General features: G+C 41.2%; 1 pseudogene; it reads left to right on the top strand.

Moving 5' to 3' along the window:
- Positions 1–2,201: 2,201 nt before the first annotated feature.
- On the top strand, positions 2,202–2,296 carry LOC115808830 (uncharacterized; annotated as a pseudogene).
- Positions 2,297–10,233: the final 7,937 nt, after the last annotated feature.

The following is a 10,233-nucleotide window of genomic DNA, read 5'->3' as shown; positions in this document are numbered from 1 at the left end:
TACCTTGGAATCCCACAGGCAAATGGGAATGATGAAGAGGTCACTAGGAAGGCAGCAACTGCCCAATACCTGCAGAGAGTAAGGCAAGTCCTGAGAAGTCAGCTGAACGGGGAAAAACAAGATCTGGGCTATCAACACCTACGCCCTACCAGTCATGAGATACCCTGCTGGAGTAATAAGCTGGCCAAAGGAAGAGATAGAAGCCACTGACATCAAGACAAGAAAGCTCCTTACAATGCATGAAGGATTTCATCCCCAAATGCATCATCCTGAGACTGTACACTAAGTGGACTGAAGGAGGCCAAGGACAAGTGAGCGTCAGAGCCACTATCCAGGATGAGACATCAAAGATCCAAGACTACATCAGGAAGATGGCCCCAAGTGATGAAGCGCTTAATGAATACCTCAGGCAGCAGAAACCTCTGAGGGAAGAAGAACAGGAGCAGGAACCATCATGGAAGGACAAGCTCCTGCATGGCATGTAACACCATCAAATAGAGGAAGTGGCTGACACTGAGAAATCCTACCAGTGGCTGGACACGGCTGGATTGAAGGGCAGCACAGAGGCACTGATAATGGCAGCACAGGAACAGGCCCTGAGTACAAGATCAGTAGAGGCCGAGGTCTACCACACCAGGGAGGACTCCAGGTGCAGGCTGTGCAAAGACGCCCCTGAGACAATCCAGCACAATAAAGCAGGGTGTAAGACATTAAGCAGGCAGGGCGTACAAGGAACGCCATAACCAAGTGGCTGGCATAGTTTACAGAAACATCTGTGCTGAGTATGAACTGGAAGTCCCATGGTCAAAATGGGAAACACCCCCAAAGGTGATGGAGAACAACAGGGCTAAGATCCTGTGGGACTTCCAGATACAGACTGACAAGCTGGTTATGGCCAATCAACCGGACATAGTAGTGGTGGACAAGCAGGAAAAGAAAGCCGTAGTGATAGACATAGCAGTCCAAAGCGACAGCAACACCAGGAAGAAGGAACACGAGAATCTTGAGAAATACCAAGGGTTGAGAGAAGAGCTAGAGAAGATGTGGAAGGTGAAGATGACAGTGGTCCCAGTGGTAATCAGAACACTCAGAGCTGTGACCCCCAAACTGGGAGAGTGGCTCCAACAGATCAGAGGAAGAATATCTGAGATCTCTGTCCAGAAGAGCACAGTCCTAGGAACAGCTAAGACACAGGACCCTCAAGCTCCCAGGCCTTTGGTAGAGGACCCAAGCTTGGAGGGGAAAGATGACTGCCCACAGAGGCGAGGGGGGATTTTATATATATATATATATATATATATATATATATATATATATATATATATATATATATATATATATATATATATATATATAGTTATTATAGTATATAGTATATATAGTTAAGCCCAAAATTATTCATACCCATGTCAAATTTGGATTTATAGTGAATTTTTATTTGACCAATAGGTTTCATCTGGCTGGAAATCACACAAACAAGTGACAAAAGATGGTAAGACATTGTGTCAGAGGTGTTAATGATACATTTTTAACTATTTCTATGGGGTTTATTTTTTGTTTTTTTTTTTTACATTTTTAATAAAATGCCATGTCCAAAATTATTCATATCCCTTGAGATTGTCACAATTTTCTGAGAAAATGCAAGCTCCTATACCATTCCAAATGATCCTGGTAATTTCTACAATGTTGTAGAGCATTTTAATCAACTATAAATTGAGCGCAGCTCATGCAGTAGTAGTTATTAGTCAATTTCAAGTCATGGTTTTTCAGTTGCAAGTCATGGCTAAAACCAAAGAGCTTAGTGAGGAACTCCGGTTGCACATTGTGGCTGCTCACAAGGATGGGCTAAAAAGCCATATCCAAGTGTTTTCAAGTGCCAGTGGTCACACTGTGAAAAATCTGAAAGGGCAGGGGCAGGAAGCCAAAAGTGACCCATGTGCTGGCAAGAATGGGAGTGTGAGAGGCCAAGAAGAATCCAAGGATCGCCACCAAGGCCACCCTGATGAATCTGAGCAATTCTGGTACCAACCTCTCAAGGCAGACACTCAGCAGACACTACACAAGGCAGGTCTTCATGGACGCTGACCAAGGAGGGCTCCTCATGTTACCTTATTTATTCTTTCATTCTATTATATTTTCTATTCTACTTACTTTTAATGTGCAAAGTTGAGTTGCCTCCAAGAATTCATTAAATTGTGTCTGTATTGTTATCGAGTGCATGACAAACTTGAAACTTGAATTAGCATGCCCCCTGAAAAAGGATGACATGCAAATCTGCGAAGCACTACACATCTTTTTTCAATGTGCTGCTACTGGGGTGGAGGTTGCCCTAATCCCAATGTTTTCCATGTTAACAGTTGTAATCTAAATACTTCACAGATTACTGAAGATATCTAACTCCTGAATCGCTAATTTAAGATTATGATTCAAGAGGACCCAAAACGTAAGAGTTGGAGCCTGGGGGTGACTGGAGAGTCATCTTTGGATGTTGGAGTTTCCATTGCAACCTTTTCTGAGATTGTGAGTTTAATTGGAGTGCCATGGCTGAGTTTTTATTTGCTCATTCCAGAAAGCAGATTTAGCGAAAACTGAGTTAGTTAACCCCGAGCAAGTAGTAAACCTCCTAATAAGACAGGCCTATGGTTTTGTTTTGCTAGGAGAATGAAGCCATAGGGCTCTTCTATTAGGAGGTTTACTACTTACTCTGAGTTTTCACTAAACCCACTTTCTGGAACACCCCCCTGTTCTGTTCTTTGAATGATTATAAAACACATGGGCATTTAGACTGCAGAAAGGCCCAATTTGGAGGTGTAATACCTACAGAGAAGGAATCATTGTAAACCATCTATTACTATATTTGCAAGCTATCTGTTTATATTTAACTATATATTTGTTTTTTGGTAGCGTCTTATTTGACTGTTAAAGTGATTTTTTTTTTTTAATCTGTTATGTCAACTAAGTCACTGAAGCTACCATGACAGACTGAGAAGACTCTAGATTTACATTTTGCTGTGGCTAGTACAGTACATTTTACTGTTGTATCTTACAGCAATTTTCAACACACCCTCCCTCATCATACGTGTCCATCTGATACAGGTTTCCAATGCTCTCTAAAAACTGTATAAAAGTTGTGGTATAGCCTCATGAAAAGTAATATTTTCATGGGCATTGCGACATTTTTGGAATCGCATTTGCATACCGTGGGTAGGAAAGCATTGTCATCTGCCTCCTACTTGACCTCACTCTGCTCACGACTCTCCAAATAAAAGAGACAAATAAAACACCTTAATAATAGTGTAGTCTTTTCCAAAAGCGTTTTTGGATAAGTTTCAGGAATAGTAATTTCCTGCCTGAGAGTGCAAAACATCCCAATGCACCTCCTTTCTCATGACTCTTGTGTAAAGATGATGGATTTAAAATAAATTAATACATGCATGAGAGGTTAGGCCTTATAGGAGAGATTGCTCTCGGAACTCTTGGAATAATAACTTAAAATGTATAGTTTACAATTTTGCATTTCGCAGACGCTTTTAACCAAAGTGACTTACAGTAAGTGCATCGATCAGATCAAATTACCCCATAGGCAAACATCACAATAAGGCTGTACATTAATTACCCTCAGTATTGCTTTCCTGGAATTCTGTGACAATTAAACAATAGAAAACAAGACTTGGAACATAGAGACAAGGTTAGTACGATTTTTTTTTCTTTTAGGGAAGTTAGGCAGTGGGGGACAGGTGGGTTCTGAAAAGGTGGGTTTTCAGTTTTCTGCAGAAGATGGCAAGAGATTCTGCAGTCCTGACTGAGGTCGTTCCACCACCGCGGAGCAATGGCAGAGAAGAGGCATGGTTGAGAAGAGTGGCTGCTGGGTTCCTGGAGTGAGGGGGACCAACAGCTGACCAGAGGTGGTAGAGCTGATGTAAGGGGTTATCAGAGACTGAAGGTAGGATGGGGCGGAGCCTCTTGTGGCCTGGTAAGCCAGCACCAGTGTCTTGAACTGGATGCGGCTGCTACCAGAAGCCAGCGGAGTGCAATAAGATGTGGAGTGACATGAAAGTGTTTTGGGAGGTTGAATACCAGGCGTGCAGCGGCATTCTGAACAAGTTGAAGCAGCCTGATGGCGCAGGCCGGTAAGCCAACCAGTAAGGCGTTGCAGTAGTTGAGGCGGGAGTTGACAAGTGCTTGGACCAAGAGCTGGGTTGCTTGCTGTGTGAGGAAAGGGCAGATCCTCCTAATGTTGTAGAGGGAGAATCTACAGGATCGAGTGACTGCTGCGATGTGGTTAGAGTAGTTCAGCTGGTCGTCAAGGGTCACACCAAGGTTTTTGGCTGCTCTGGAGGGGGACACCACAGAACCCTCAATGGTGATTGAAGCGTCGATTTATGGGGAGCTCTTAGAAGGAAAAAAGAGAAGCTCCGTTTTCTCCAGGTTGAGCTTGAGTTGGTTAGCGGACATCCATGTCGGCTAAGCTGGCTGCAATGTGTGGTTGGACCTGAGAATCAGAGGGGGAGAAGGAGAAGAAAAGCTGTGTGTCATCGGCATAGCAGTGGTAAGAAAGACCAGAGATAACTTGTCAGAGTGATCTACTGTAAAGAGAGAAAAGGAGTGGACCAAGTACGGAACCTTGTGGGACCCCAGTTTGGAAAGGGCCCTCCAAGAAACCTGGTAAGAACGGTCACACAGGTAGGACTTGAACCATGTGAATGCAGATCCCGCGAAGCCCATGCCAGCAGGGGATGAGAGGAGAATCTGGTGGTTAACAGTGTCAAATGCTGCGGAGAGGTCTAGAAGTATGAGGACAAAGCTGAGCGACTTCGCTCTGGCCAAGTGAAGCTCTTCTGTGACAGCGAGGAGGGTCATCTCGGTAGAGTGGTCAGCCTTGAATCCCAACTGATTCTGATCCAGGAGATTGTTCTGGAGAAGATAAGGAGAGAGTTGGTTATAGACTGCATGTTCCAGGGTTTTAGAGAGAAACGGTAGAAGAGATACTGGAGGGTAGCTACTGACATCAGCTGGATTTAAAGTGGGCTTCTTAAGCAGTGGCTTGACCCATGCCCTTTTCAGGGCTGAGGGAACTGTACCAGTAGCAGAGATGGCCTGAAAGAGAGAGGAGGGGACGGGATCAAGAGAACAGGTAGTAGGATGGTGGGATTTTATTAGCAGAAGAACTTCAGAATCAGATAGAGGGGAGAAGGAGGAAAAGGTTGTGGGAAGGGCGGAGGGTGCAGGATCCAGGGTGGGAGGGGATAGGGGGAAGGAGTCGCAGATGTCTTTGACCTTCTTCTCAAAGAAGGAAAGTCATCAGCAGATAAGGATGAGGGAGGAGGAGGGGAGAGGAGGGAGGAGAAAGTAGAGAAGAGTTTGCGAGTGACTTCTAAGCTGAAATTCCTAAATTTCCTTCAGGATCGATAAAGTCTCTATTGCAAAGCACTGCCAAGACCCTTGTCCTTCACCCCTCTTACTTCACGGTTCACTTATGTCACATTGTGTAAAAGAGGCTGGCTGCAAGTGCAGATCAGCATTCTCTTTATTTAAATCAAACATAGCAAAAAGACTTCAAAGGACTTACAAATAGCAGGTCCAGGAACTCAGACAAGCAGGAATACCAATGTAATATAGGGTGAGCACTAAACAATCCTAGACAAAGAATAAGGGCAAAAGTAAAGGTCTTAATCAAGGCAGAACTAACTGAAAACAGGTGGACTTAATGATTGAACTAACAGGGGTAAACAAGACTGAAGTGAGAAACCAGGTAGTGCAGACAGCTGAACCAAAACTCACCAACAGAGGAGGAAAATTAGAGGAACAGGGAAACAAGAGCAGGGCATGACAACTCGTAAACACCTACATGAGAGCAAAGTGTTTAAAAGAAGTATTTGAAAATGATATTAACAATCATCAAGGCCCATAGTTTTCATAATACGCAGAGGTCCTATCATGTCTAATCATTTGTCTTGTTGTTTCACACAGATTAGGTTTTTGACTCACACTCACTCACACTCAAATTTTCCATCTCAACAACACTCATAAGTGGGTTTTTTTTCTCCATGTCAGGGCTTTGTGTCCTATCTTTTAACAGTACAATATTAAGTGGTTCTTCATTTACAGAACAATCTTGAAACACAGACCATAACAATATTGCCAATGGTAGCTTGAACATCACAAGACTCATCCGAGGCAAGGCTCAAATACTGGCATTTCTTAAGGTCAGAATACAGAATACAGTGTTTCGGTCACATTGTCTTATTTATGTCCTTTTTTCTGTATTCACCCATGCATCAAAATTCTATTCAAAATTAAAAAAGAAAGAATATTTATGAAGACAATATGACTAAAACTCAACTGAACAGGTAGGTCAACTACAGTGTGATCACAGTTTTGAGACAGTATTGAATAAAAATCTATGTTTATTGCTTTTTTTTTTTTTAAATCAGATTGGAAAGATACTAAGACTTACCTATAGTTCTGACTTGTAATTTGAAAGACCCTCTCAGCTGACTCACCTCAGCTAACCATGAATCTGCTAACATTGAACCCTTAAACCTTTCAGCAAATTTCAAACTCTGTTACACCAAATTATCAGAGACGATCTGAAGCAGATTCAGTATTGTCAGTTTGATTACTGATTTTTTTTTCTAAAAGTCTAAATACCCTATGTTAACACATTAAAAAAAAACAGTTGATAAAATGAGATTTGATACCTTGGACCTTGGTATGAAAAGCATGAGGTAGAAAGAGAAGCTGAACAATGTGTTACACTGTGCAGAGTACAATAACACACCTGTAAAAAATTCTCTAGGAGGGAAATCATCTGCACCAAACACACTGATAGATAATGCCTATTGTACAAGTCAATGACAATGAATCAGGTAAGTTGACTTCTCTAGGTGGCCAGATGTCAAGTGTAAATTCTTTTCTTTATTTTTTAACTTTATTGTTTAGTGTTTCCTTTATTTTGCACCCCCCCCCCCCCCCCCCCCGTTTCTTTGGACTGGAATCTCAGTACTAGCCATCTACATTGTTGCCATTATGTCTGGTAAAAGAAGAAACTTAAATGATGAAATGATCTTGTTGAAAGTTATTTTATTACAAATATATATATAAAAAAATGTCAAAAATGACTGGTACCAGATCTTTATTAGGCAACAGTACACTACATTGCAGATTCATGTTCTTGGAAAACAAGCCTACCATCTTTCAATAAATTGAGGCCATTAAAAAAATGCAAATTTGCAAAATTAAAATGATTTCTCCTTGTGTTTTGACTTGGCTGTTGCAAACTTTTTCCAGTTTATGGTGTCTTTCTGATCTCACTGACCTGACTGTATATTTCTGATTAGTTTAGGAGAGGAGGACAGCTTTGTCAGTTCAGAGTATGATGATCAGAGCAAATATGCTTACAAGCTAATCCTAAAGGGAAATTAGCATAATGTATGGGCAATGATACATGTTAACAGAGACAGACTTTTATGGCAATTCACTGACCCGTTCAATGTGCGGAGTGTCAGATACTGTCCTTGGTTTATTACCAGTGCATGATCACACAGATAACCCTATTGGAAATTCCAGTTGAAAACCAATAGAAAATACCAGTAGAAATTCAGTTGAAAACCAGTAGAAAACTAGTTGAAAACCAGTAGAAAACCAGTAGAAAACCAATAGCAATTTCAACTGGTTCCTATTGGTTTTTCAACATTCAACTGGTTTCATAACTTGTTTCTACTGGAATGCCCAGTAGAAAAACCAATAGAAATTTATACTGGAATGTATTGGTCTGGTTCCAGTTGAAAAACAACTGATAGAAACTGCTGGTCTCAAGTGGTCTGTATTGGTTGAGCTGGTCTCAAACGGTCTGTATTGGTTTTAGCAGGAGACAACTGGGTTATTGAGTTCACGTGAACTCACGTGGTGTGTGAAATGTTACAGTTGGTATTTAAATGGATTAAACTAATTTCAATTGGTGGAACCTGGAATTATAGTGAATACATCACTGCATGTAATTTATGTTTTAACAGTTTACTTCCACCACGTCCACACAGGCTTAGAACACACATACCTTTGTATACTGCAATCTATATATACACCTTGATAATAACAATTTAACAGAGAATACTGAAATACAGGCAACAAGTAAATGTATAAGGAATACCTTTATTGTCATCATAAATGTACAACGTGATTCAGAGTGCAGTACCAAGCAACATAGAAGGAATTAAAATATAACTACAAAATGTAAACATAAAGAAAATATAGAAACATAAAAATGTGAATATAAAATCATTTTTAAGTGGCAGTGCAGTGCCTCAGGAAATGTTTTGTTTGATTGATTTAATAGGCTATACAATACGTTGGAGGATGGAAATTTCTAAACATTTAAACGGCAGTGTCAAATTCTAGGCTACTTAATAGGCCTAAACATGAGGCGCTTTCGCACCGGAGGAACTTTTCCATAGTTCTTAGAACTGTTGGAGAAAGTACCCCCTTTTTCGCGTGTTCGCACCGCAGGAACTTAGAACGATCATAGTTCTAAGAGCTCCGTTTTGAGGGGCTTTTTTAGCTCCTATATCAGGGTAGGTACTTTCGCAGCGCAATAGGAACCTTGTGACGTAGGTGTACAGCCATTGGTCCAGACGCAGGTATACGATGATTGCAACCGCCATTTTTAAAGATCCGTACAAAATATAAAAGCTGCGTCCAAAACCACATACTAACATACTGCACACCTAAACTTGCATTGAAGTACGTAGTGCAGAGTACGTACTCAAAGATTTTAGACAAGAAAGTATGCTAGAATTTGGACGCACTAACGAGGTAATCAAATTGCGCCACATTTTTGCTCGTGAGCTTTATAATCGCGGTTTAATGACGACGACCTGTAAACGGACACAGCAGTACATTTAAACACCGCATCAGAAACGCCCCTTTTTTCCAATATGGCCTTATGGGATTGAAAAGTGTCCAGTGCTCCCATACTTCGTTTTTCCAACGGAAGTAGTATGGCATTCCGGTACTATTCACATACTACTCTATGCATACTATGTATTTGGACGTACTACTATGGTGGCGTACTGTTTTGACGTACTATTTAGTACGTTAGTATGCGGTTTTGGACTCAGACCAAAGTCTTGGAACGTATTACATTTTAGTTTTTGATATTCGTGTCTAAAAATGTCTGGAATTGTAGGAGGGGAAACATGGTTTTCATGTTTTATTTTACCGGTATTTTATATCTCCCAACAATGACCATTTCCGCAACGTCCAATGTATACTGGTACATTGAAGAGGTAGCATACACTCCGCTTCGGTAGGTGCTTGTGTGTCAGCTTGTGTGGCTGTGATCCGAATTTTAACCTAAAATAAGAATGTGTTTATCCAGCTTACAATTTGAGGGCTGCGGCGGGAGAAAAGAAAAAAAAAAACAAAACAAAAAAACAAAACACGATGCTACGAGCAAGCGTCAGGCACAAGCGCTATGCTAGCACCCGAAAACTACTATGCCTATCGAGTCATTCACTGCTATTGCGGTGGTAAATGCATAAATGCAGGGAGACATTTTTTCGCATTGGACAGGGTCTGTCGCCATACAGTTTTATTTTCGTCGATGAGAAGGCAGTTATATATATATGTCTAATGTGCACTCAATATTTCTGTCATTCAAATTCAATAAAACTGGTTAATTGTATACTGTAGTCTGGTTTGTCGATTTCTTTTGCCGCAGTAATGGCATTTTTTCCTTTTGGAGGTATTTAAAAGGTCTTAAAAGTCATTAAATTTGTACTTAAAAATGTGCAGCTATCCATGGTTAGTCGTAAACAACAGCTCTTAGCTGCTACACCGTCGGCCGGCTTACGTCACTTCAGCGTTCCTACTGGCGGTGCGAATGCAAACAGAAAAAAGGCCCTAGAACGTATGTAGTTCTAGGGGAAGCTCCCCAGGGGGTAGTTCCTATCAAATGAGACCCTAGAACTGTTCGGTCCGAAAGCGCCTATGGTTAACCAGGCATACAACATTCGCAAAGAGTTTCACAAAGAAAGACGCAACAATGCATCACTTTGTAGGCATCAGTACTTTATATGCACTGCCGTGTGTGTGTGTGTGTGAGAGAGAGAGAGAGAGAGAGAGAGAGGCGGGGGGCATAGTAACCTAGATAAAGCTTCTAAAATCTTATTTAAAACTGTTAGATTACATAATCGTCAAGTATCAAAATGATGTGCACGTTGTTCCTTCACGCAA

Source organism: Chanos chanos, chromosome 3, assembly GCF_902362185.1.
Source record: "Chanos chanos chromosome 3, fChaCha1.1, whole genome shotgun sequence".
Taxonomy (NCBI): Eukaryota; Metazoa; Chordata; class Actinopteri; order Gonorynchiformes; family Chanidae; genus Chanos; species Chanos chanos.
The sequence above is the reverse complement of the archived record's forward strand: the minus strand, read 5'-3'. Positions and strand labels throughout refer to the sequence as shown.